Below are 24660 nucleotides of genomic sequence, written 5' to 3'. Positions count from 1 at the left end.
AAAATTTGCTTAGGTCTCAAATAATTTTCCTCTGAACTCAAGGAGCAATGAGGATCCTGAGAGGCTCAAGGTCACTTCAGCTATCACTAGACCTCTTACCTTGACACACTTTATTCCTTGGACTTACGTCTCTTTTTGCCAAAAACAATATTGCAACAAAAGACAGGCAGTACTATTTACGATTTTTAAATCTCCGGGGCAAGGTAGAATGAATCAGACAAACTTTGCTCCCATCTTACCCTTTCAGATCCTTTCCCCCTCTCTATAGAAGGGGTTTCAACTTGCCTCACGAGAGGTACTAAGAGGCAAATGGATTTTAAACGTCGGGCAGTGAGGAGCTCTGAGAAAATCAAGTAGTCAGCACGTATCACCCCGATCAGGCATTATTTAAAGTATCCATTTATTAGCAGGTTCACTTTTAGAGCGCTGTCGCCAGCGACATCCAGGCAGCGCGAGAAGGGAGGCTGAAACACGTCTGAGTCCGCCCCCGCCCCGGGGCCGGCGCTCAGACCACAGGTAGCAAACGTCTGAGCTGGGATCCTGGCTGCGCTCCCGGAAAAGCCACCGACTGCGGCCCTGGGAGAGGGCTCTGTCCCCGCGGAGGTAAGCTCCTCAGCCATTCTGTTCCGCGACTCGGTAGGGGCCTTTGCTTTCCTTTTGCAATGGGATCTGTCGGTTCTGCAACTACACTCTTTTTGCTCTTTTCTTGACGAGGGGACCCAAAGTGCTGTTCATTGGAGCTTCCCCAGCCGCAGGGACAGGATCCGTATAGATGGTGGCCCCAGAGGCGGCTGCTGCGTTTCAGCCCCACTGCAGCGCGCCGGGCGACTCGCAGAAGGCCTCCAGTTCTAATGGATGTATCCAATTTGACTTTTGGAAACCCTGGGCTTGGGGGTGTGTGTGTTTGTGTATTTGTGCGTGTTTGGGGAGGGGGTGATCACGTGACTGCCAGTCGCTCCAATCTGGGTACCATTTAAGCCCAGTGCAGCCAAGAGGAAAAATCAATGAGCGAAGTGACCACTCTGCCCTGGCCTTGCAAAGGACTGCGGAGTCGGAGGCCGGGGAAGGGTGAGCCGAGTGCACCGGCGAAGAGGAGAAGCGAGGACGCCGTTCGCCCCTGCTTGGCCGCTGGGGGCCGCAGTCACCTTCAGCTTAGGGGAGCGGGGAGACGCGAACCCTTTTGGCGGCTCCGGCCGCCGGGCTCCCTCCAGCGCACAGCCTCGGCTCGCTCACCCCCAGAGCTGCAGCCGCGACCCGGGACCGAGCGGACGTCGCCTTCCCCGAGCTCTGGCTGGGCCCCCATCCCGCCCTACCCGGCCGCAGCCTCCAGACAGGCAGCCACTCGGCGCGTCTGCCGCGCCCCTCCCGGGCCCGCCCCCTCCGTCCCCCGGGTGCGCGCAGTCGCTGCCCGTGCGCCCTGCCTGCCAGCGCGCCCCGGGCGGGCGAAGATGAGGAAGCTGAGCCGAGCTCTCTGCCGCCCGCTTCCCGGGCCGCGCCGCTCACCGCCCGCAAGCCCGTGACGCGGCGGCGCCGGCCGAGACACAAAGACCGCGGCTGGGGCCGCCCGGGGGCTGAGGCCACGTCCCGGGGCCGCTGCGAGCCAGAGAGCCATGCGAGCCGGTGCCGTCCGCCCGCTGCCCGGGAGAAGCCCGAGCGCCCGCCTTCGCCGCCGTGCGCCGGCCCCAGTCCCGGCCGCAGCCCGGTGGGCGCCGCGCAGGTGAAGGCAGAGCCCGACCCGGGGCGGCCGACGCCACAGCCGCCCCAGCCCCCGGGGTGCGGCCTCTGGTGCGGACCCCGGGGTGTCCGAGAGGCGGCGGGGCCCGGCGGGTTCCGGAGTCTTCCCGAGCCGCGGCGTCTGAGGCCGGGCTGACCCCGGCGGGAAAGAAGTGGGAGCCCCGCAGGGCGGCGTGGGCCCGGCGCCGGGGGAGCCTCGGAGGTAACTTCGGAGAGCCCGGGACGGGCGGGGGACGGGAGCGCACGTGTACTTGAGTGTGCCGGTGCGAGGTGTGTACGCCGTGTGCCCGCGGCTCGCCGCACACGCGCGCGGGGTGTGAGGTCTGGGGCTGCGGGCGCACCTCCCCGCCTCCCCTCGGCCCCGGAGCACTGCGGGCCGCAGCGTTGGGCGCTGTGATGGGCAAGGTGTGTGTGCGGTGCTGGGCTTGACCAAACCTGGTGGAGAGATCGGGGCTTCGTTAAGCGAGTCAACGGGAAAGGATCATGCAGTTTGGGGCAAGTTTTCATGGCTGAAAATTCCCTTGTAGAAAACGGTGTCTTGAGGGTTAAATAGGCGAGCACTGTGTGCAAAAAAGCCTGACACATCAGAGGCGCAAAGTAAGACGGAAAGCTGGACGAACCCCAGCTGGACCGACCAGTGCCTCCAATTCTTAAATTGAGATTTCCAGTCACGTTGACGTGGAATGGGACCGTTGTTCTTCCCGAGGAGATAAGGATGTTCAACTTCACCTGCCAGAAACACAGAAGCCAGGCCTGGCGGGTGAGGAGCGTGCACTCACACCCTGTCTACCTCGTACATCTGCAGCATTCCCTACCTGTTCCGCCCTCCCTCTTTAAGCGAGTATTCCTCCGGGCTACCACATCCAGCCAGGGTAACCGTTTGTCTACTCTCTCAAGGGTGCCGGGAGCTTCTGGCGGCATTTGAGCCGCTTCACTGGAACAGTGCCCAATGCAGCATTGTTTTGCTGGAAGACTGTAGCCGTATTAAACTGTTGTGTAAGGTGGTTGGGTTCAGGCACACTTTTCAGTGGGAATTAAGTATCGTTTGCGGAAGACCTCAGCTGGGGGATCCAGAGTCTCTGCGATAAACAATAGAGATCAAAAAAAAAAAAAAATAGAGATCTATCTTAGAGGCTTCTAGCCCATTTGTCTTGTGCAAGGGGCAAAGTCCATGCTGCCGCCCTCATGGCTGTGATTGGGAGCTTCACTGCCCCAGCTGGCTGCGATATTACGCGTGGCATAGAGAGTTGCCAGGAGTGGTTTGGCAGCAGGGTATCGAGCCAGGTATGCACCCCTTTCTCCAGCAAACAAACTGTCGCCACCGCCTCCCCCAGATGGAAAAGTTGGGTAAATGACCCTTCCTTCCCATTTCTATGACCACCAGCATCCCTGGAGTCCGCTCTGCAGGTAGAAGACAGCAGACAGCTGTGGCCGCAGGATGTCTTTTGGAATGCGACCCTCGCAGCAGTATTTTGAGGACAGTTGAAATAACAGAAGGAGCTTCAAGAGAGTAGGGTGCCTGCTGCTGCAGGGAGAGTTGTACACCTCCCCGTTAGGGGCTTTCTTTCTGTGTATCAGAGGAAGGTAGAGCAGGAGACAGAAGGGGGAGTCTGCAGAAAGAACACATTTAGAGATTTTCTTAGGTTACTGGAACCTGGAAGGAAAACCTTAAATGTCTGGTCAATAGAGTCTGATTTTTATTGTGCGTGTCTGAGAGGTTTGTATAAATCTGAGTCTGTGTGCAAATAAATGGCCAGGGAAATAATAGCTCAAACAGTGTATTTGCATTTCTGATGATTTTGGTGAGGAAGTGTTGTACAGCAGTTAATACTTGGGAGACAGACAAAGGTTTCTTTGTTGGTGATGTGTTCTTTTTGAATTTTACATATATAAAGTCCTTTTTTTTTTTTTTCCTGGCCAGTGCTAGAGACAAAATTGATACATCTTTTCAGCTTCCAAAGCTTTTGTAGCTATTAACCCTCTGATATTCCCTCCGAGACATTCAGTTGCCTCTGTGAGGTTAAGATGTCTGTCCTGTCTCTACCCACTGCACACAGAACTGGTCTGGGGGTTTTCTCACTCAGGAGTCCCCGAATAAGCCCTTTCTCAAATCTTGACAAAGGTGAAGCAGAAGGCAGTGTTGCATCTATGGCTTTGTGCTTGCGGGGGCAGGGATTTGATAACCAAGAGAAGGAAGGGGAAGACCCTGCTCCCTGCTTCTGCCAAGTGGTGATGTGTGTTCTCAAAGTAGCCGGGAAAGGCTCCAGATTCCTCTGTGGCTGTGCTGCTAAAGCCCACTGATTAGCTTTTCCCACTGACATTTGGAGCTTACCTGCAGACTTGGTGTAAATTGGAAAAAAAAAAAAAAAAAAGAGGGGTATGGAGTTTAGAGACAGGCAGAGGCAGCTGGTGGCCAGCCTCAGGTATGCTTCTAACTTCACGCTATGACCCTGGTAAGTTACTTAACTTTTCTGCATGTTTATATAAAATGACAGAGCATCAGACTAGACCATTCATTTTTTTCCCCTCCTTCTCTCTCCCTAAGAGTAGAGCTCTTTAAGCGTAGAACTCTTTAAGTTAAATCTTATATGAAAGTTAAGTATATGAAACAGATTAAAGATGAGGGTGGGACATGGCAGCCTGTTCATTCCCAAGGTAATGTCTGAAGCACCCTCTTGGAACCGTTTACGGCACCCCAGAACACAGTTAAGAGAACCCCTAGAAGCCTTCTCTCCAGAATGTGCCATATTCCCCCTCTGAGTGTTTGAAATGAACTACTGTGGTCGCCTAGTTCTGTGTTATTAAGGAGGATCTGGCGCCTGGTCCTCTTCGATGGCTAGCTAACCCCCTACGACGTGGGCTCCAGGAAGATCAGGACGTCTCCAGCCCGAGAGCTCCTAAACAGAGCACAGTAGCTGGCAGGTACGTAGGTACTTAGTAAATGCCTGCTGCATGGATAAGAAAGTGAGGGCGTAAAGTTATTCTGACCGAACAGGGACTAATGGATGGAACGACTGCAGTATAAACCTTAGGAGGGCAGGGACTTTGATAGACTTGTTGCTGCCTAGCACAGACAGATTTTGGCTCATTGCAAGAAAAACCTTTAAACTAGTTCAAGTTGGGAACCGATTGCTCTAAGAGGTCAGCAGCACCACGCGTATGGTGGTTATTATTCTGCTAATAAAGAGTCTGACTGTCTCTCCTTCTGGGAACATGGAGGATTGCAGTTCCCTGGCCACATGAAATTAGATGTGGCCTTGTGCCTTGTTTGGCTGGGAGCTTTCAGGGTTAGCAGATGCCTCACTTCTTTGTTCTCCCTTTTCCTCTGCTCCAGGACAGTCAAAGTTCCATGGGATTTCCCTGGCAGTCCAGTGGTTAGGAGTTGGAGCTTTCAAGCTGCTGTGGCCTTGGGTTCAATCCCCGGTCGGGGAGCTAAGATCCCATAAGCTGCACTGGGGCTGCCCCTCAGCCTGGGCCCCAGGCTGAAGGTGATGTGGGGCAGAGCCCCTGGCTGACTCACCTTGGTCATGTCCATGGATAAGAAATAAACCACTGGTGTTTTAAGCCACTGGAATCTGGGGACAGTCCTGCTGCAGCATAACCTAGCCTATCCTGATGGATGCAACGTGTAAAGAGCTTAGGATAATGCTGGTCTGGGATCAGAACACATCAGCATAGCAGTGTTATCCAGGAAGGCCAGAGGTTGCTGAGACAGGGCTTCATGGCGATTAGAACCTTGGTGTGATTGAGGCATGTGTTGTCATCTTTGCTGGTTGCAGAGTTCATTTGCTAATATACCCAGGCCAGTCTTTTAGAGAAGGACCCGTGATAACCAAAGGCCTGACGCATAAGACATAAAACGCTGGCTTAATAGGTTAGTGGGAAGAAAGTGAATCGTTAAGTGTGTTCACCGGTCAGGGAGAAATGCCCATTAGAAGGCAGATAATAAAAAGAAGCTCTTGGGCTTCCCTGGTGGCGCAGTGGTTGAGAGTCCGCCTGCCGATGCAGGGGACGCGGGTTCGTGCCCCGGTCCGGGAGGATCCCACATGCCGCGGAGCGGCTGGGCCCGTGAGCCGTGGCCGCTGAGCCTGCGTGTCCGGAGCCTGTGCTCCGCAACGGGAGAGACCACGGCAGTGGGAGGCCCGCATACTGCAAAAAAAAAGGAGCTATTTTGTGAGCTTGGAATGAAATGTAGGGGAGTTAGTGGAGTGAGCTGCAGGGCCAGTGTCATACGGCTGTGACATGCTGTTGTTTCCTTTTTTATCCAAGTTCGAGAACTACCTGCTGAATGCACTACATACACACACACAGACACCATTTAATGCCATCTTTAGTGCGTGATGTGTTGAGCACGATTACTGTATGATTCTTCTGGGGCTCTGTTGTCCCATGTTCTCAGCCGACGGGAGCTTTCACGGCAGGCTTTTCTACTGGCTTGGCCTGTAGGAACGGTGGCCTACAAAAGCTCTCAGCCAGCGAGCCCCCCACCTCCTCTCCGCCGTGGAAGCCTTCCTCAGAAGCCCTTCCACCTGCTGTGCCCTCTACTCCTGCCTTTCTCCTTGTGTCCTGGCGAGCAGTTTTGACTTCCAGTGGCTAATGTGCTTTGATTACCACGTTGCGGCCTCTGTAACATCACTGGGATTTTGAGAAAGAAAAAATGTATGCAGGATGCTAAACATGCAAGCTTTATGGTGACTTAAGGAGACTTCAAGTAAACAGCTGAGAAAACAAACCAAAAAAGGTCAATAGGCCAGTAGGGATTGATGGGAGTCCTGTGGGTGTGAAGGGCTCTAGAACCTCCTGGAAGCCTGGAGGGTTGACCACGGTCGTGAGAAGGCCAGCCAAGAGACACGGGAATGGGGCCTGGAGTTGAGGTTGGAGAACATGGAAAGCCGTTTGGCATTGTGGGTGCAGGATGGAGAGCAGGTGGCAGGCAGGTGGGTTGGGGGGGATGGAGATGGGTAGTGAGTGGGCATGGGTGCGGTGGGTAGTTGGCTCTGGGCCCTCTCTCCCTATCTGTCCCGCCGCCACGGGTGCACTTCCTGTGCCGTGTTGAGCATACCTTGTGCAGCTCTGCCTCTCCCACCGAACTGTGGGCCTCTGGAGGAGTGGGACAGTGTCTCAGTCCCCGTCTTGCCCCAGTGACCGGCACGGAACTGGCACAGGCTGGGCAGTGCAATAACGCTGTCCCTGTGGAGGAGGGAATGAGCATCGCGTCGGATGATTCAGAGGCCCTCTGCAGGGGCGGGGGAGGCCTGGCTCTGTAGCTGCCGCATGATGAAAAATGGAAAGATTCAGTCCGGTAACCTCCATCTGAGTCAACAGTACGGTGTGGCCACTGGAAAGATCCTTAGCTGAAAGATGGCGTCCGGAACGAGGAAGGGGACATCCGTTATCTTCTGTACTTCAGTATAAGGAGGCTTGACTCCAGAAGCCCACGAGCCAATTGGAAATTATTTAAAGTACCAGGGTGCATCAATGCCAAGATGTGTCTAGTCCGGCATTCCCAGGCAACTGTCAGGGCAAGGACAGTACCAAAGCCTCTTGGGGATCTTTTATTGTACTGTATTGTATTGTATTTTTTAGATTAATTTTTATTGGGGTATAGTTGCTTTACAGTGTTGTGTTAGTTTCTGCTGTACAGCAAAGTGAATCAGCTATACGTATACATATATCCCTTCTTTTGTTGAACTTCCTTCCCATCTAGGTCACCACAGAGCACTGAGTAGAGTTCCCCGTGCTATACAGTAGGGTCTCATTAGTTATCTATTTTATACAGAGTATCAGTAGTGTATATGTGTCAATCCCAATCTCCCAACTCATCCCCCCCGCCGGGGGGGTCTTTATAAATGTAGATTTCAGGCCTATGCCTGATCTGCATGGGCAGAATGGCTGGGCTTGAGGCCTGGGCCCCTGTTTATCCCCCCACGGTTACAAGTGCTGTTTGGAGTTGCCTGAGGAAGGGGAAGATGCGAGTCAGAGACCTCGTCCCCATCAATAGGAAGGATACAGGGCGGTTGCAGCTAGGTCCTGAAGTGAATGGTTGGAGGACGCCGGAAGGATCAGTTCCCTGTCTTGGGGCCGTGGTGCCCAGGCAGGCATGGGTCAGGGTTGCTGTGAGCTTGGAGAATGGGGAGAGGGATGTGACAGTATGACCTTCCCCGTGTCCAGGGTTTTAGGATGTATTTCAGGATTACAGTACAAGAGAGTCCTTATCAACATCACGAATTATCATTATCCTCAGTTGCCAGTCAGTAGAGGGTTCTACCTGACAGGCTGGGCAAACCAGATCTTATTTGATCAATTAGAGCAAAGCATTTGCCTTCTGAGAAGGACTGCAAACCTTCCAGCTATGTCAACCCTAAATATAAGAAAGTGGAGAGGACAAGACTTCCTTCCTTGCCTGTGTGCACTGGTGGTCAGGGATTCAGGCCCTCCATTAAAGAGGTACCCAGCCCCAAGACGGCCATGTCCTAACCCCCAGAACCTGTGAATCTATGACCTTACGTGGCGAAAGAGACTTTGCAGATGTGATGAAGATCTTGAGATGGGGGGATCATGCTGGATGATCGAGGTGGCTCAAAGTAATCACAAGAGTCTACCAACGGGGAAGAGGAGACAGAAGAGTTAGCGATGGAGATGTGACCACTGGAGTAGAGCTCAGAATGATGTAATTGCTGGCTTTGAAGCTGGAGGAAGGAGCTGTGAGTCAAAGTAAACTGGGCAGCCTCCTGGAGCTGGAAAGTGCAAGCAAACAGATTCTCCCTTAGAGCCTCTGGAAGGAGTGCAGCCTTGCTGATACCTTGACTTAAAAACCCATTTGGTCTTCTGACCTCCAGAACTCTAAGATGATAAATCTGTGTGGTTTTAAGCCACTATATTTGTGGTAATTTGTTACAGCAGCAATAGGAAACGAATACAGCACAGCCTCTGAGATGATCGATATTTGCCACCTAAGTGTTGGGAAGCCTCAGAACTTTGCAGAACCAGAGGTGTAACTTTAACTTTTTCTGGGGAATCTGATCAGATCTGATCAGATCTTCACCTTGGTCAGTGTTTCTTGAATCCTAAAACTCTACCCTCTCTACAGTGAACTCAACAGAGGCCAAAGGTTCCATCGACTGCAGTTTCGGAAACACAGTAATAAAAGTTCAACACTGTCCCCAAAGTGTGAATAGTCACTGAGACCACATAGCCACCGCAGTTATAAGACAGCCACACACAGGATCTAGATTATGCATTTACATTTATAATGAAATGAAAATAAACAGGTAAATTAAGACAAATCATAGAAAAATGGCATACCATTTTTCCCAAACGGCATGTATAGGAAAATACATGCAAGGAGGGTTGGAAAAACTTTCCTAAATGAGAAATGAACTAGAGGGTTCTTATACTGTTAGGAAACATTTTGACTTCCCTCAAATGGTATCTGTCTGTACCTCTTCATCCCAACAGTCATCATCTGGTCCAGGGCCTCATCTCTTCCTGGGAAGTCAAAGGTCAGGAGGGAGGCTGACATAGGGATGATTTTAGGTGGATAGAGGGGAAGTTAAGGATGCTCCCAGCTCGCATTATTTTTTCACTGTAAAATGGAACATGAGTGGTGCCTGAGCTATTTTTGGAGATGTTTTGGTAAAGAACATAAACACCTTGGAGCTAAATATTATATCAGAGACAATAAACTAATAAATAGTGTTTATTTGCGCATCATATTGTATAAAGTGCCTTCCTGGCCAACCAAACATGCCAGTCATGCTTCAGCCTCAGGACCTTTGCACTCGCTGTTCCCTCTGCCTGGGATGCTTGCTTTCCTCTGCATGTGGTTTGCTTGTGGTTTCCCAAATAGGTATTTGGGAACTTCATTCAGGTGTAATCTTTCCCCTGAGGACTTCTCTGAACATCTTATTAAAAATTGCAAAAAAAATAAAAATAAAAAAAAAAATAAAAATTGCAGCCCCCATCCCTGGCCCCATGCTTTCTAACCCCTCCTCTATTTTTCTCCATAGCATTTTCCACCATCTAATGTACTATTCATTTTACTTATCTATTTTGCTTATTATCTGTCTCCCCACTAGACTATAAGCTCATGAGGGTAGGTGTTTTGTTTTTCTTTTTTTTGGTCTTTTTGAATACCCAGCTGTATTTCTTTTATTTTTTTATTTTTTAAATTTATTTTACTTCATTTCTTTTTTTTTGGCTGCATTGGGTCTTAGTTGTGGCATGTGGGCTCTTCATTGTGGTGTGTGGGCTCCAGAGCGTGTGGTCTCTGTAGTTTGCAGCATGCAGGCTCTACGTGAGGCATGTGGGCTCAGTAGTTGTGGCGTGCAGGCTTAGTTGCCCTGTGGCATGTGGGATCTTAGTTCCCCAACCAGGGATCGAACTCACGTCTGCTGCATTGGAAGGCAGATTCTTTACCACTGGACCACCAGGGAAGTCCCCCTGCTGTATTTCCAGTAGTTAAAACCATGCCTGACACATTCCAGTTACAAAATAAATATTTTTGAACGAATAAATGGGTGTCTCATTTGACCCTGTTAGTAATTCCAGGAGGAGGAATTGATATCTTACTTTTCTAGGTGAGAACACCAAAGATCAGAGATAATAATTTACTTCCCCAAGTTTCCATCGCTGGGGTTTGCCTACACATCTTTTCTTCTTTATTTTTTATTAGAAAATCACATATTCCAAACATTTAACTAATACAGACCTAAAACAAAGGGAAGGAAAAAGCACTGAGAGATAGTTTTTATTAACATTTTGGTATATAGGGTGTGCATATAGATAATTTTATATCCTATTACAATATGCCATTTAGAAGCACACTTTTTACTTAAGAGTACATCATTAAAAATTAAACATGTCAATATGTATATCTATGCAACATGGCTTATTAGTGGCTGCATGACTGCAATTTTATATAACCAATTGTTAGCTACAAAGGTTATTGCTGATTTTTTCTTATTATAAGCAACATTAAAGAGAATATTCGTAGCACTTGTTTTTACACATATCTGATTATTTCCTCTAGATAAGTACCTACAGGTGTGGATTTGTTTTATTTAAAGGATGTGCATATTTCAAGTTTAATGCAGATTACTTCCTGGAAGGATCACACAAATTTCTCTCTCTCCAACAGTGCTTGGGAGGGCCCACTTTCCCACATTCTCCCCAACAGTGGTCTGAGTCTTCTTAACCAATCCCAATTCAGCAGGCAAAAATTCCATAGCATTTTGGTGCTTCTTCGCCTTAGAAAGAAAATATCATTTTTATTTTCTTTAGATGTGTAACGATAAGACAGTCAGACAAACTGCTGTTTTAGTTTACTTTCTTTGTTTATTAGGATGTTGCCCATTTTTTCCTTTGCCTTTCTGTCTTTGAATATTGACTCCTTGTCTTTGGGGTGGTTCATTCTTTCGTATTAATATTTAAAGTTTTCTATAAGATGCAAAAAGTTTCTGCATTCTTTTCTTTTTTCAATTTCTGTGATGTTTACTGACAAGGTAAGTCATTTTCATTTATTGAAGTTGACGAATCTTTTTCATCATGGTTTCAACTTTTGGAATCTTGTGTGGAAAAATCTTTTCACAACTTCAGATTATTTAATCCTGGCTCAGATTTCCTTCTTTACATTTAATCTGTTATTTACTTTTGTATATGGCAAAGAATGAGAGCTAACTTAATTTTTTACCAACTGTTTAACCGATTTTTCTAATAATACTTAACTATTAACTATTACTTAACTATTCAGTAACATGCTTTACTGAATAAAACATTATTTTCTCATTGACTTGAAATGACACCTTCCTCATAGAATGAATCCTTAGCTACGTTTAGGTATGCTTCTTGTCCTTTTATTCTGTTCCATTGATTTACCTGTCAAATTATACTTATAGGAGCTTTGTATAGTAGGCTTTAAAATTTGTCTATCCAAATAGATTGCCATTTCGACCCAGAATTCTTAACTAATTAAAATAAAGCAAATAGCTATTTAGCGTTCCCTTTAACACACAGGCCTCTCACCATAAAAATGCAAAATCAGCAAAACATAAGCAACAACAAAAGACTGTCATCAATTTTCTTAATAGTTACCTTTACAGCCTTATTTATAAAAATTTTCTTTTGGCTCTGTTTTGACAGGTCTAAGTGGGAACTTGTTTATCTAGTTTTTAAAACTGATGTTCATTTTAAATCAGCACATATTTTTTAAAATGCAGAAAAGTACAGAAAATAACCTAAAAGATGTCCACGTACCATGGAGATTAAATAGGTGTTAACATTTTGTCATTTTTGCTTCCATGCTTTATTATTTTTTTTAAAGAAAAGACAATGTGGTAGTTCAAGTTCTACCTGCTCCTCCTTTTGTTTAATCGCCAGCGATTCACCCCACTGGAGAAGGAGGATTCTGTCCCTAGGGTTATGGGAATGGTCGCCTGACATCTGACTCTGGAAGATGAGACTGAGAGCAGCTTGTTAATCACATAGACTCACAGTCTGGGGGGAAGACACAGCACATCACACAGGGCCACACCGGGATTGACTTGGGAGCAGAGTGAACAAGCAGGGTCTGAGAGGGGCAGGCTTCATAGTAACAAGAGGGTGAGGTGACCCCTGGTTCCTGTGGGAGGATGTGATTGGCTTGTTTGAATATCCCTGGTCTGGCAGGGTACCAAACCTGCTACCCAGGGATAAGTAGGAACCACCTGGTCCCTTTGATGAGGATGGTAATTTGGCCAGGGGATCCTATCTGTGGGAACACAGTAGGGAGAGGAGCTTGTGGCTAGATCATTCGAGACCCTCCAGGTCTCACCAGATGTCAAGACAGCACATAATATTGGGCCTTAATTTTAGGCGTTAAACCACATTTTTCCTTCCCTTTCTTTCTCTCCAAAGGAAACCACTCTGCCAGACATGGTATATGTCATTTCCATATATGTTTTTGTACTTTCCTTTTTATATATACATCCCTAAACATTCTATTTTTTAAAAAAAATTATGTCAATGATATACGTCCATTTGCAATTTTCTTTTTCCATGCATTTTTATGTTTTTGAAGTTTATCCTTAAATTTATTTTAAATAAATGCATTCATATTAGTTGCTGTATATTATCAATTATTTGAATAACCCCAAGTTTATCTTTTCCTCCACTGTACTATTTTACTATTAAAAAGTATTTTAATAAACAGTTTTGCCTCCTTCTGAGCCCATGTGAACGGTTATCTGTGGTAACCATAGATAAGCAACATAACCAGAGGTGGATTTGGATGGCAGTAGGATTTGTTTATCTTGAGCCATATCCATATTGCCAAATTGCTTAATGTTTGCCAGACGTTAGTACGTATAACATGAGATAGATACTATTATCATCCCCATTTTACAGCTGAGAAAACTGAGACAGAGAGACTAATAACTTGCTCAAGTCACACAGCTGGTAACTGGAAGAGCTTGGATTTAAACGTGGGCAATTTAGCTCTGGAGTCATGACCTTTAACACTTACACCATTCTGCCTGTAACAGATACCAACTATATTCTGATTTGGTTTTGACTGATACTATCTTATCCCATCTGCATACTTTCATCCTTTCTGTGACAACATGTTTAGGTATGTCTGTTATAGGTAGCATTTGACTGCAATATTTAAAAAAAAATTTTTAATCCAATTTGAGAGTCACAGTCTTTTAACCAGTAAATTTAGCCTATTTACATTTTCTGTGTATGTTGTATTTGGAAATATTTCTGTCATCTTATTTGTAATTTTTACTTGTCCTAATGTGTCTTTGCTTCTTTATTTCCCACTTTCCTACCTTCTTTCTATTAATTGATTGAATTTTATTTATTCCATGTTTTCTGTACACTGGTTCAGTAGTTTTACATTAAGTTCTACAATTTCTTCCTGTTCTATTAGTGGTTATGCATAAATTTTTTCTAATATACATTTTTTTACTTAACATTAAATGTATTTAACATCCCTTTTCTCCTCTGGAGAATACAGGTAGTACTTAGAGAGTTTTAACCCTGATCATTGCCCCTTCCATTTTACCTCTAAAATTAGTAATTGTTTTATACAGAATTAACTATATGTTTACCTCTTTCTTTAATCTGGGCTCACTTTCCTTCTCTCTGAAGGAGCTTCTTTAATAGCTTTTACAATGAGGAGTGTGAGTGACAAACTGTCTGAAATTATAATTTTTTCTTTATTTCTGAATAATAGTTTATCTGGTAATAGAATTGTAAAACTATAAGTTATTTTTCCTTAGCACTTTAAGGATTTTATGCCTATGTCTTCTGATCTCTATTTTTATTCTTTAAAAATCTGTTTTTAGTTTTACCATTTTCTAGGTAATTCATTTACCACCTTCCCATTTTAAGGCTTTCTTTTCGCTTCTGGTGTTCTTCAATTTCAATATGATGTGTGTTGGTGTCTAAAGGTGAATTCAATTTTATATGCCTTATTTGGAGTGTATGTTGCACTTTGAGAATTCAAGTTTTTAATTCTGGAGCATTCCCTAGACATTATCTCTTTAATTATTGACTTTCCACCATTTGTTTTTATCTTTTCTGGAACTCCTGTTAGACATTTGTTAAAACTTCTCCTTTGCTCTATGCCTTTTAACCTCAATCTCATATTTTAAAAATCTTTTTATTTCTCTGCACTGCATACTGCTAAATTCCCTTAGATATATATTCCAGTTCAACAATTTTCTCTTCCCTTATGTCTAATATGTAATTTGCTTTGTCCACTGTGATTTTTATTTCAATGATTATTTTTAATTTCTAGAAGTAGTGTTTCATTCTTTACCAGATGCATATGTTCATTTTTTCACATCTTCTTTAATTTGGATTTCCAAAATGTTTAAATATCTTTACTTATTTAAAATATACTTATAGCTTTTTAAAGATTGTTTTCCATTTTGTGATGTTCTTGAAGTTCTAATCCTCCTGATTATTTTGTGTCTGCTGACTGTTACTGTTGTGTATTCCCTCTTGCATGTTGTAATTTTTAAAAATAGTATTCAACATTAGTGTGGCTTCTTTTCTCTTTGGGGCACCCTTGATTGTTCGGAGCAGTTTTGCACTTGTTTTGCTTGTATCCAAAGATATCAGCAACATAGAACCTATTTGCACATTAATTTCTTAACTCAAGAGACCTTAAACCATCCAGCAGCATAAATTGAGCCCTAACGTATTTAAGGCATCAGCCCTGTTTTACATTCTAAGCCCTGTTTTACATTTAACCGAGAGCCCAGGCAGAAGCTGACGAGTCTCCTTGCTTCCTGTGCTCATAAGCAGGTTTTCCCTCTATTTCATACTCTCACTTACAGTTAGAGAATAGTCCTTAAAGGGTCCCGTCTTTCTGCAGACATCTTTCCCACTCACCATCTCATGGAGGGCCGCTTCTATTCTAACTTAGTAGAAACCTCCTGCACCAGCTCCCCCAGAGCAGCTCCTGCACCAGCTCTGTGATTTTCAATCCTGTCTCTGTCTCTGGCACCTGGAGATTACCTTGCTCCCTTGCAAGCTTAGCTGCACACATTAAGAAAAAAAAATCATATTTTATCCAGCATTTCTAGGTGTTCATAATGGGAAGCTCGTCCCATTTTCTAAGCTTGCCTTCTTGCCAGACCTGGGAAATGCTTCATGTCTTGATTTCTTAATCAAGGGCTTTGCACTAGGGTTGAGCTCTGTGGGGATACATCTTGGCAAAGAGGAGCAAAGCCCCTTTCCCATCTCTATGCTGCCCTCTTTAGCAGCTTTGTGGAGGAAAACTGCCATTAAGAGAGAAAGGGGTCTCCTTTCCGTTTGAAATGTATCATAGGTGACACAAGGGGAGGTAGAAATTCCCATCCATAAATTTTAGATTCCTAGAGGAATACCTTCCTTTCGTAGTTTCATTGAATCCAGAATTTCACTGAATCACAGTAGCATTCACCATCCTGGAAAAAAAACAAAATCCAAAACAACAAGCCAGGTCAGTATCTGGGCTGGAATTACACAAATGCTACAGAGAAATGCTCTTTACTGTGCTTTTCATGAGTGTAAAGTGAGAACATTGTGCCCACGTTCCATCTTGGCCCATTATTTCAGTGTTGGAAAGATCGATATATCATGGCATATGGGAAAGCTTTAATAAGAACACTTCAGGGACTTCCCTGGTGGTGCTGTGTTTAAGAATCCGCCTGCCAATGCAGGGGACACAGGTTCGATCCCTGGTCCAGGAAGATCACACATGCTGTGGAACAACTAAGCCTGTGCGCCACAACTACTGAGCCAGCACCCTAGAGCCCGAGAGCCACAACTACTGAGCCTGCGTGCCACAACTACTGAAGCCTGCTCGCCTAGAGCCCGTGCTCCGCAACAAGAGAAGCCCCGCTCACAGCAGCTAGAGAAAGCCTACGCGCAGCAACGAAGACCCAATGCCGCCAAAAATAAATAAATAAATAATTTAATTTAATTTAATTAAAAATTTAAAAAAAGAAAGAACACTTCACAACCGAGTTTTGCTAATCCAGTTCAAGGTTGGTGTCATTTGTTCTCATCAGATTTTGGAGTTCTTGGCAGAAGGGAAGATGAAACCTTTAAGGGAGTTGGTGGAAATGAAATTCAGAGAGCTTGTCTTCTGTCCAAAGATTCATGCAGCAATCCTGCAAGTTATATCCCTAAATCGTGTCCTTTTCTTCTGCTCTGTTTTGATCAACATCCGATGTCAAGGCTTTGAGCAGATAAAAATGCAGAAGGTCATGAAAAGGTGAACATTCACTTCAGCCTCTTACACGGAACAGCTATATTTGTCACAGTTGGAGCATGACATGAGAAAGACACACAGTGTCATGAGGTAGTGGGAAAAAAATCTGGCATCCGTTTTCTGCCCTTCCCAAACCTACAGACTGCTGTGTGGTGGAAAGAGCCATGGATCTGGAGCTGGAAGAGCCTGGAGTGGTCCTCCTGGCTGTGTACGTGCAGGAAGCATTGCCGAGGAAGAGAATGTGGACCCCGGTCTGTGCACCCTGTGGGCGGGTGCCCACCTGAGCCACAGGCCCGGCCTCTCCAGCACCTGCTCTGTTGGTGCTCCCAGCTCCCACTGCCCACAGAATCGAGTCCAGACTCCCAGCCATTCAGCGCCCTGCCTTCTCTAAATGCCCCCTGCTTGCCCAGCTCCACAGTCAGACTCTGCCCCGCCGTACCTTCACGCCTCTGCCCTTTGCCCTGGAATCTGCCCCCTGTCTCCTTCCTCCAGACCATGAAACACCGTCTTCCTCCTCAGTCTTCGAGGCCTTTGCAGATGGTGCCTCCTCTGCGATGCTGGCCTTTCCCTGTGGCTGGGATTCTTCGCACTCCCTCCGGGTCCCCGGCTTCTTGTTTATGCTTCTCTGGCACCTGACAGCCAGGACTGGCGTTTCTGCACAGACACTTGTGAAGATAGGCAAGGTGTCAGAAGACCTGCGTCCTGCGGCCGATTCTGCCAGTAACTCTCCAGGTGGCTTTGGAAAATGATGGCCCTAGGCCCCGTTTTCCAGTTTGTAAAGGCGAGGGGCTTAGCCTGGGTGCTCACCATGGTCCCTTGCACAGTGCCATGTACACACTGTTGCTCAGACAGTTTGTGAAGCTCCGAATGGCTGCAGAATCTTCAAGAAGACCCGAGGTAGTTGCCCGGGGTGGGCATCAGGAAGGTGACAAGGGGGGCCCGGTCTTAGAGTGACATGTGATAAGGGGGCTGAGAGGACACCCCTGTTTATTCTGAGTGGATAATTCCAACCTCTGGCCTCCAGAACTTCCTCATGGAATCAGTTTATGAACTTTCTTCTTATTTAAAAAAGAGATGAATAAAGAACTCTGCGCACAACCTGTTCTCCTCTTGAGGTGTAATCCAGAGAGGCAGTAACTCACGGGTTTAATGCGGATCCCTGAAAGCACATGATTGAGGACAGAGTTTTCTACAGTGGGAAACTAAAAGTCTTTTTTTTTCAAATAAATTTATTTATTTTATTTATTTATTTTTGGCTGTGTTGGTCTTCGTTGCTGCATGCGGGCTTTCTCTAGTTGCGGTGAGTGGGGGCTACTCTTCGTTGTGGTGCGCAGGCTTCTCATTGCAGTGGCTTCTCTTGTTGCGGAGCACGGGCTCTAGGTGCGCGGGCTTCAGTACTTGTGGCACGTGGGCTCAGTAGTTGCAGCACACGGGCTTAGCTGCTCCGCAGCATGTGGGATCTTCCGGGACCAAGGCTCGAACCTGTGTCCCCTGCGTTGGCAGGTGGATTCTTAACCACTGCACCACCAGGGAAGCCCCTAAAAGTCTTTGAAGAGATTGAAAATGTGAAAACTAGGGAGGCCAGAATGCTGCTTTGCACAGGTGTGTCTTGCTCTCTCTGTAGAATGGAGTCATTGCCCCAAAATGCTCACGTGGTCCTACTTCCTAACCTGCAGGAGGTGCTGTGAGGCAGAAACCCACGGAAACTACTAGATTTCCCACTGCCACCGCTGTTCCATGAACGACTGCTGTCATTTGTGGAAGGGCTGTCATTGGAGGACACTTTATGAAGTGCTGTACATGAGCTTGTTAATTAACCCCATTGTTACAGGTGAGGAAAGTGAGGTTGGGGACTGTAGGTGACCTTCTGGAGGTCGTGTAGCTAGTGACGAGCAGGGCTGGAATCTGTGAGCCCATCTTCTCAACCTTTAGGTTGCACTGCCTCTTGCAAAACCCAGCTCCTTTACTTGCTTTTTTTTTTTTTAAGCTCAGTCAACATTTTACTCAGAAATTCGTTAAAGATTTGAAACCTTTTTTAAAATTAATTTTTATTGGGGTATAGTTGCTTTACAATGCTGTGTTGGTTTCTGCTGTACAGCAAAGTGAATCAGCTACACGTATACATATATCCCCTCTTTTTTGGATTTCCTTCCCATCTAGGTCACCACAGAGCATTGAGCAGAGTTCCCTGTGCTCTACAGCAGGTTCTCATTAGTTATCTATTTTATACACAGTGGTGTATATATGTCCATCCCCATCTCCCAGTTCATTGCACCCCCCTTTCCCCCTTGGTAACCATAGGTTTGTTCTCTACATCTGTGTCTCTATTTCTGCTTTACAAATAAGTTCATCTGTATCATTTTTCTAGATTCCACATATAAGTGATATTATACAATATTTGTTTTTCTTTTTCTGTCTTACTTCACTCTGTATGACAGTCTCTAGGTCCATCCACGTCTCTGCAAATGGCACAATTTCATTCCTTTTAATGCCAGCCCCTTTACTTTCTAAATGGGGTTTCTCAATCCCTCAGTCTGAAACCCGACGCTTCAGAAATACCTGGGTGGCTTTAACAACTCCCGAGATTCTGGACTCCTCCCAGGAATTCTGATTTAATTGGTCGGTCTGGGGTTGGGGGGCCAGATCTCAATATGTTTTAAACCATCTGAGGCAAGTCTTTCCTGTGTGAGAAACACTATTACCAAGGTGCGGACAGAGGCCCGCTGAGCACCGAGAAGGGAGCAACCGATTCCAACTGAGATCAGTGAGAGGTTGGGGGAAAGCAAGGCTGTTGGAGGCGGGCCCTGGAAGGGAAGCAGGGTTCCCGGGGTGTGGGCCGTGAGAGGGCACAGGCCTCCCTGGGGGAAATGCAGAGTGGACATAGGAGATGCAGGCAGGGGAGGCCTGGGCTGTGAGGATTGAGCTGGGCGGGCGGTTGGGGACCACTGGGGGTCCTGATGAGGTCCTGATGGGTCTGAATTCCAGAAGCCCGGCTGCTCACGGGCTCCCCAGGCCGGACTTCCTGCCCCTGGGGGTGGATGCACGTTACTCAGCAGGTGGCTCCCGAGTGCGGGCTGGGGTGGGACCCGGCCAGCCACGTCTCAGCGCCTTAACGGGGAGGGGGGGGGGCGTGTTCTCCTGCCCCGGGAGGGTGGGGGGGCGTGTTCTCCTGCGCCGGGAGGGGCTGTGCAGCCCTGTGAGTGGCGCCTGCCGCCTCCAGGTGCATCCCGTGATTCCGCAGAGACCGGTCGCTGCAGGCGGTGTGCTGGGGGTGGGCGTCCAAACGCCAGGGAGGGGGGCTCTGTGGACGCCTTGGCCTTTCCCCAGAGGCACATCGGGCTGTGCTGGGAGCTTAAGAATGTTCAAGCCCTGAGGACTCGGCTGAGAGAGCCCAGAGAGAGAAGGGGTGTGGGTGAGAGGGGGTGTGTGCCTCTCCACGTGGGTGTGGCAGTGAGGGCGTGTGTACGTGTGTGAACTGTGGCCGAGAGTCGTGTGTGCGGCTGTGTGTGTGAGGGTATGAGTGTGTGTGTGCGTGGGCGTCGCTGTGTGTACACACACATACACGTTCCACGGCAGGTTCACTCAGCCCCCAGAGCTTTCGGGCCGATGTTCCTTCCTTGCCCTTTTGTCACTGAGATGAGAGCCTGGGCTTTGGCCTTCTACCGATTCGGCTTCAGGTCCTCCTCGTCCGTGTAATCCCTCCGGCCTCATTTTGCTCACGCCTCCAGCAGAGGGTGCAGAGCGGTGGTGCCTACCTCTCCAGGCTGTTGCGGACGTTTCCTGTAAAGCCCCGGTGCATCGTTTCATGTGTTTGTTGGCAGTCTGTATGCCTTCTTTGGAGAAATGTCTATTTAGGTCTTCTGCCCATTTTTGGATTGGGTTGTTTGTTTTTTTGATATTGAGCTGCATGAGCTGCTTGTAAATTTTGGAGATTAATCCTTTGTCAGTTGCTTCATTTGCAAATATTTTCTCCCATTCTGCGGGTTGTCTTTTCGTCTTGTTAATACCCTGAGAAAACCATAATTCAAAAAGAGTCATGTACCACAATATTCATTGCAGCTCTATTTACAATAGCCAGGACGTGGAAGCAACCTAAGTGTCCATCGACAGATGAATGGATAAAGAAGATGTGGCACATATATACAATGGAGTATTACTCGGCCATAAAAAGAAACGAAATTGAGTTATTTGTAGTGAGGTGGATGGACCTAGAGTCTGTCATACAGAGTGAAGTAAGTCAGAAAGAGAAAAACAAATACCGTATGCTAACACATATATATGGAATCTAAAAAATAAACAAAAAAATGATCATGAAGGACCTAGGGGCAAGATGGGAATAAAGACGTAGACCTACTAGAGAATGGACTTGAGGACACGGGGAGGGGGAAGGGTAAGCTGGGACGAAGTGAGAGAGTGGCATGGACGTATATACACTACCAAACGTAAAATAGATAGCTAGTGGGAAGCAGCTGCACAGCACAGGGAGATCAGCTCGGTGCTTTGTGACCGCCTGGAGGGGTGGGATAGGGAAGGTGGGAGGGAGGGAGACGCTAGAGGGAAGGGATGTGGGGATATATGTATATGTATAACTGATTCACTGTGTTATAAAGCAGAAATTAACACACCATTGTAAAGCAGTTATACTCCAATAAAGATACGAAAAAACAAAAAAGCCCCAGTACACAGGAGGTGGTCAGGCTGCACTGCCTGTCCCACTCAGCCCGCCGCCTCCACCAGTTCACATCTGTCCCTTGTGGCAATGCTTTTGCTCCTCCTGGCATGAGACGGAGCCTGCTACGCATCCCACAGCATGCCCTCATCCCGGGCTGTGGTCTACTGGGGCCCTAGCCCCATGGCAGACCCCAGGCAACTCAAGTTCCCTCTCCCTTCCTCAGTTTCCTCATCTGTGAAAAGGGAGTGCTCTTCGCACACCACAGAGCTGTTCGTGTGGCCAGAAGAGGTAGCTGCCAGGGGCTGCGTGCTGCAGGCCAGATCCTGTTACAGTCACAGAGCCAAGAACTCTGCCTTTTCCTTTGAGCCTCTCTTTTGCTCCTTAGTCCTCTATGGCTTTCGTTAGCATAGTGTGGAAAATCTACATGGAGTTTCTCTATGGTGATTCACCACCACATGCACACACACCAGGCCTGTGGCCATGTGCCCATTTGCACAGGGGCACTTGCCTGTCTTCCCGGCCATTCATAATCCCCTCAATTTCAGTCTTAATAGAAAATGACTCAGGGTTAGCAGATCACTTGTGCTTCCTTTATTCACTTCAGGAGACACTGGACCTTGGTTTTCCGAGTTCTTTTTGGACCTGGGATTAATACAGTTTTAGCCACACAGAGTAGAACAGAAAGTTGAGACACTCTCGTGGGAAAGTGGGGTTGGGCTGCAGCTCTGATGATTCTAGTTGCGCCTAGCTGCTGCTTTCAGTGCTCCGTGCCTGTTTCCTCATCTGTCGGAGAGTAATAGTGAAAGAATCCTCCTGAGATTGTTATGAGAATTCTAGCAAAGAGTATCTCTGAAAGTGCTTTGTGTCACCAGACTATGAAATATGATGTGCATGAGTGGTAGTTGCTCTTCCCTCAATTACATTCATTTGTCCTCCACGCTGGTTTCTGTGCCTATTTATTTCCTTGCAGATCAAGCGTGGCAGGTTGTCCCCACCTTTAACTAACCAGAACATCCTGACATGCAGGGCTTCTATCACACGGACTGGGCGGCTGGGGCAGGGCAGGGAGAGCTGCGTGGGGAGACGTGCGTTTTCTGTGACTTGTTCTGGGCAGGAACAGAGCCTCTCGGGGCTTCATTGCCTTTTCCATACAAGAAAATCCAAACCACTGGTCTCTGCATGTCCCCGCAGACGTTCGTGGAGAGAGCTCACTAATGTGTATAGATGCCCATGGAGAGCACTGCCCTCAGGGTGGACAGAGACCTCATGGTCCAGAGCAACTGAAATTTAACACCCCCCCCACCACAGACACTGTTTCCCTAGAAAATAGTCTGGCTGTGTGTGGGCTGAGTCAATTTTTTTTTTTTTTGTGCGGTACGCGGGCCTCTCACTGTTGTGGCCTCTCCCGCTGTGGAGCACAGGCTCCGGACACGCAGGCCCAGCGGCCATGGCTCACGGGCCCAGCCGCTCCGCGGCATGTGGGATCTTCCCGGACCGGGGCACGAACCCGTGTCCCCAGCATCGGCAGGCGGACTCTCAACCACTGCACCACCAGGGAGGCCCTGAGTCAAATTTAAAATCAATAAGTCAATCGTCAAAATGCCTTTTCTAAGCAGGGTGTGACTGGGGAGGGTAACGTGTGTGATTTGATGTTTCCTTGTAAATCTCAGAACCTGGGTCCATATTTATCCGTGAGGAGCTTTACTTTCCCTTAAGCTTTGTTAAGCTTTCAGTATGATGTTTTTCATTTTTCCATCCAAGATATGTTAATGTAGATTTTTCTTCCCATTTCAAAATAAGGTTAGTTATTGTTTGGTGATTACAAAATAATACGTGGTCGTGGTAGGAATTTTGGAAAAGAAGGGAAATTATAAAGAAAATATTAGAGTTACCTGTAAAAAATAAGAACTGTGCTTGAATGGGAAGGGGCAAGGGGAACGTTCTAGATCTTTGTAGGGGTTTTGCTTATAACACAGGCATATACGTTTGTCACAACTTCAGCAAATAGACTCACGTTTTGTGCACTTCATTGTATGTAACTCTTATATTAAAAGAGAAACTGTAAACAATGATTGAACTTGGGTTAATTATATGCATGGTGAAATCTTTAGGGGGAGGTGTACCGATGTCTGCAATTTAGTTTGAAGTGCTTTAAAAAAAAACGAGATGGCTTCATGAAGGTTAGATGGATAGATATGTGATAAAGTAAATATAGTAAAATGTTAATGGTGGAATACAGATGGTGGTTATATGAGTGTTCACTATAAAATTCTTTCAGGACTTCCCTGGTGGCACAGTGGTTAAGAGTACACCTGCCGATGCAGGGGACACAATGCAGGGGTCGAGCCCTGGTCTGGGAAGATCCCACATGCCGCGGAGCAACTAAGCCTGTGCGCCACAACTACTGAGCCTGCGCTCTAGAGCCCACGAGCCACAACTACTGAAGCCCGTGCGCCTAGAGCCTGTGCTCCGCAACAAGAGAAGCCACCACAATGAGAAGCCCGCACACCACAACGAAGAGTAGCCCCTGCTCGCCGCAACTAGAGAAAGCCCACGCGCAGCAGCAAAGACCCAACTCAACGAAAAAAAATAATAATAATTAATTAATTAATTAAAAAAATAAAATTCTTTCAACTTTGCTGTATGTTTGAAAATTTGCATAATAAAATATTGAGAAACAAAGATGACTAATTCAGAAAGAACATGCGTGTTTACAATCCAAAGGTAACCACCATTAACATTGGAGTGTATATTATTTTCTTCCAGTTTCATTTCCAAGAAGATATAATTTTATATAATTAAGATCTTACTACATAACATATTTATTTTCACATTTTCCACTCAGTATTGTACCACAGTTTTCTTTTGTCATAAAAAGTCTTCAGTGTGTAATTTTATAATTAAGGTACAATTTACATAGCTAGAATTCACACGCTTTAGCACACACTTCTGTGAGTTTTGACAAATGCATAGAGACATGCAACCACCCCTCCAATCAAGAGGTGGAATAGTTCCATCATCCAGGGAAATTTCTCTGTGCCGTTTCGCCAGCACCTTGCCTCACATCCAGCCCCGGGCAGCTACGGACCTGTTTTTCAGAATATCGTTAAGATGGAACCATAGAATAGGTAGCCTTCGAGTCTGGCTTCTTTCACTCAAGCACAATACATTTGAGATTCATCCATGTCATTTACAAGTACTGGTAATTTGTTCCTTTTTATTGATGAGTAGTATTGCATTGTAAGGATGTACATTAATATATATATATTTTTTTTTTTGCGGTACGCGGGCCTCTCACTGTTGTGGCCTCTTCCGTTGTGGAGCACAGGCTCCGGACACGCAGGCTCAGCGGCCATGGCTCACGGGCCCAGCCGCTCCCCGGCATGTGGGATCTTCCCGGACCGGGACACGAACCCATGTCCCCTGCATCGGCAGGCGGACTCTCAGCCACTGCGCCACCAGGGAAGCCCTAATATAATTTTAATGTTTGTAAGAAATCATCGTATAT

General features: G+C 46.8%; 1 protein-coding gene across 3 annotated transcripts in view; it reads left to right on the top strand.

Annotated features, from left to right (window-relative positions):
* The first annotated feature begins 515 nt into the window (after positions 1-515).
* Positions 516-24660, top strand: part of MINAR1 (membrane integral NOTCH2 associated receptor 1) — a 41491-nt gene continuing 17346 nt past the window's right edge. For 2 of the 3 annotated variants that reach the window (XR_010932818.1, XM_067698728.1), the window contains exon 1: positions 516-603. The gene's annotated coding sequence lies outside the window, so the exon portion shown is untranslated. Of the gene's footprint in view, positions 604-1749; positions 1937-24660 lie in introns of those variants that run through there. The other variant, XM_067698733.1, reaches the window with a different exon arrangement.

Source organism: Pseudorca crassidens, chromosome 1, assembly GCF_039906515.1.
Source record: "Pseudorca crassidens isolate mPseCra1 chromosome 1, mPseCra1.hap1, whole genome shotgun sequence".
Taxonomy (NCBI): domain Eukaryota; kingdom Metazoa; phylum Chordata; class Mammalia; order Artiodactyla; family Delphinidae; genus Pseudorca; species Pseudorca crassidens.
The sequence above is the reverse complement of the archived record's forward strand: the minus strand, read 5'-3'. Positions and strand labels throughout refer to the sequence as shown.